The sequence below is a fragment of the Cebus imitator genome, unplaced genomic scaffold, assembly GCF_001604975.1.
Source record: "Cebus imitator isolate Cc_AM_T3 unplaced genomic scaffold, Cebus_imitator-1.0 Scaffold44, whole genome shotgun sequence".
Classification (NCBI taxonomy): Eukaryota; Metazoa; Chordata; class Mammalia; order Primates; family Cebidae; genus Cebus; species Cebus imitator.
The window spans coordinates 2,037,239-2,040,931 of NW_016107359.1; the positions used below are offsets into that span (position 1 = coordinate 2,037,239).

At 47.6% G+C, this 3,693-nt stretch overlaps 1 long non-coding RNA gene across 1 annotated transcript; it reads right to left on the bottom strand.

Moving 5' to 3' along the window:
* Nucleotides 1–310: 310 nt before the first annotated feature.
* On the bottom strand, nt 311–3,097 carry LOC119470913. The gene is made up of 3 exons (XR_005199890.1): nt 2,644–3,097; nt 1,539–1,560; nt 311–464 (listed from the first exon to the last, which is right to left on the bottom strand). It is a non-coding gene; the product is annotated as an uncharacterized LOC119470913 (long non-coding RNA).
* Between the last annotated feature and the right edge of the window lie 596 nt (nt 3,098–3,693).

Here is a 3,693-nt window from a genome sequence, read left to right on the forward strand (position 1 = left end):
GAGGTGCCAGGATCGTTTAAACAATCAGATCTCACTCTAATAGAGCAAAAACACACTCATTACCACAAGGAGGGCACCCAGCCATTCACGAGGGATCCACTCCCCGACCTAACACTTCCCACCAGGCCCCGCCTCCAACCCTGGGATCATACTCCAACATGAGATTTGGAGGGACAAAGATCCACACTATATCAGGCGGCATTAGAACAAAGTTTGTGGGAGTCACCAGTGAAAGCACAGAAAGAAACTTTGGGGGCTCTGGGGGCTTTCTCCTTCATGGCTTTTCTTAATTATAACACCTACCTTTAAGAGCAATTGTTCCGTCCAGGCACTATAGGTGCGACCCATTACATGTACTATTTCAATTCCATCTTCCCAGCAGCCCTGGAGTTCTGTGCTGGTGTCCTCGTCACTCTCCAGGCGAGGGAACTGAAGCCCAGCCTGTCGTCATGTGTCTCAGCCCTCTGAAAGGAAACTCCAGATACAGCGGAGTTTCTCATGGGACGCCCCTTCTGCAAGCCTCACCAACACTACCTTGCTTGCAGAAGGCACTCAGTAAGTATGTGCCAACAGAGTGAAGTGGCAGGGATGGGACATGAACAGTCTAACTCCATAGCATTTGCCACCATTTTCTCCCAGATAGTCCACTTCCTTCTCCCTGCTTCTCACCTGAATAGTATACGAAATTCATAAACCACTGACTTTGGGAGGGTAAATGTCCTCCATCACAGCTCCCTCCTCAATCTCCCTGGGTCAGCACCCGGAATTGGGCAGCCAGACTGCTCTGCTCCATACTGCTAGTTGTCTATTTCCAGATACCTCTTCCCAGTTAGGCTGTAATGCCTTTGAGGGAAGGCACAGCACCTTACAGAGCCTTTTGCGGGGAATGTATGAATACTTCTGAAAGCAACATATCTTTGTGTTTTCTATTAATACAGATTGTGGTAGGTTTTTTTTCTTGAATTTTATGTCAATATCTTTCACCCTGCCCCTAGCATTTGGTACAGTAGCACATGAAGGAGATTATAAAGTCATAAGTTGGGAGGGGGGCATCAGATTGATAACATTTCAAAGATTGATAATATCTAGTGTGGGCAAGGATGGGGGAAATGGATACTCATACATTGTTGGGGAGGCTTTCTAGGAGGCAAATCATCAATAAATAACAGTGGATGAAACAAGATAAAAGCTTTATTTTTTTTTTTTCTCATACAAAAGTCTAAGCTAGTAGAAAGTCCTGGGAAGAAGGCTGGCTCAGCTCCACAAGGTTACGCAGGGACCCAGGCTCTTTCTATATACATTGTACCACCATCCCCAATGGTGTTACCTGCATTGCCTGGTGGAAGCTGACTCCCACCACCACATCTGTTCTCTGAATAGATTTTTCCATGGGGAAAGCAGAAGTACAGCAAACAGCTTATTTTAAGGACCTGATTCAGAAATTGTACACAATATGTACTTCCCATTGGCCATAACTTAGTTACATGTCCCATGTAGCAGCAAGGGAGGTGGAAAATATATTCTCAACTCATACCCACCTGAAACTCAGGAGATTTGTTGCTAAAAGGAAGAAAAGAGAAAGCGGATATTAGGGAGACAATGACCAGTTTCTAACACAAACAGGAGGAATTATCAACGTTAAGAGTGCATATATCACTAGACCCAGCAATTCCAGTTCTAGAAATATATTCTAAGGAAATAGTCACACAACTACACAGAGATTATGCATAAGATTAATACTAGTGGTTTTAAAATATGTTCACAAATTCTTTGATACCCTTTCCTTCACAAAAGGGCTACAGTTAATGACATACTCCTAATGACTAGAATGTGGCCAAGGTGACAATGTGTGACTTCAGAGGCTGGTCATAAAAGGCCCTATGCTTCTACTTTTCTCTCTCGAATGACTGGCTACAATGGAAACAGCCACCATATTGTGAGGACACTCAATTAGCCTTGTGGAGAGACCCACATGTGGGAGAAACTAAGGGCTCCCACCAACAGCCCACATCCACTTACCAGCCCTGAGAGTAAATAGATCCTCCAGACCTAGTCAAGCCTCAGTTGACGGAAGCCCCAGTCAGCATCTGGACTGCAATCCCATGCAAAACACTGAGCCAGAAACCACTCACCCAAGAAGCTCTAAATTCCTGACTGACAAAAAATGTGAGCGATTACAGATATTTATTATACTTTTAAGCCACTAAGTTTTGGAGTATTGTGTTAGGCAGCAGTAAATAACTAGTACAATAATTATTACTTCCTGTTTGTAATAACAAAAAAGAAAGAAAGAAAATAAAAAGTTTTTAAAAAGAAACACCAGAAATGTCAATAATGGGAGGTTAAATAACCTATGAGAAATGAGAAATCCACAGTTCGGAATTTGCAGCTATCAGAAAGAGAGAGAGCTATGGCATAAAAGACCTGTATGTTCTGTCATTTACAGCTCCTTAAGACATATTAGTACATGAAAATGACAATCGGAAGAACCCTTACTGTATGGTCTCCATGACATAAAACTGCGAACAAGCTATGTGTACGTGTATATATGTGCATGTATGCAATAAGCTTATATTTGTGCATATCCGAATGTGTACTTTCACATACATGTAAATACACGGAATAGGAATGAGCGCTGCATACCAAACGGCAGGCAGTGGTTTTACCCGGGAGGAGGGAAGTGCAGTGGGGGAGGGGAGTTGCAATAAGGTGTTCACAGTTTACTTTGTAAGCTCCTGCATTGTTTCAGCCTCTTACAATGGAAATGCATTCGCACACTCCCCGTGTGATAAAACAAAGAAAATCATAAAAAGAGAAAGACAGGCAGGCCGATAGCGGAGATGCAAGCAAGACGGGATAAATAGAAGCGGCAATTTTACGTGCTGAGTCCTGACCGCTGGTATCTTATTTTACCTGTTTTTCCTTCACATCCCAACACAGGAAAGAGACACTTTGTTTTAAAGTAACGGCGAGGAACTGCCTCGCTGTGGCCTTCGCTCGCTGGGCACAGATTGCCCCTAGGGTGCTCGGAGGTGGGCGGTGGAGGGGGACCTTGGGAACTGCCCGACCTCATTCCTACGTTTTCCCGCTGGCAGTGCGCTCAGCTGTCGGAACGGGCGGGGCTGGAGTGTCTGCAGCCCAGGAAAAGGGCCGCGGTGGGGAGCCCGGAGCGGGCGCGGGTGCTGGGAGCGCTGTCGCTACTCGGGGCGCTCTGCGCTGCGCGCCCGGGGGGACAGCACACCGCCCCGGGAGTCCCCAGACGCGGGAGGTCCCTGCAGATTTCGCACAAAGGGAGGAATCGGGTCCAGGGCACAAACAAGATACTGGAGGAGGTGGCACGGAGAGGACGGATGCGGTTTGCAACCCTGCCGAGGTCGTGGCCGCTCGGGGCGGAAAAGGAGGCTCCTGTCTCTCTAGGGTCCAGCTTCACGATCACCGCGTTTGTCCTCGCCCTGCCTGGGCCTCCCCAGCGACGGGAGCTTGGGTGGGGGACCCTGGACCCCAAGCCAAGGCTGAACTGGTGGGCCAAGCCCGGGCAGCAGCCAAGTCCCCAACTCTTTCACTGCTTCTCCCGCAGGCTGGGCAGAAAACCAGGAAGTGGATGGACTCCATCTCCGCAGCCACACGCGCTCGTTTGCGCTTACTGAACGAACGGAGGTCCCTAGGAAAGTGGTGAGACCAAGGGAAAGGGGG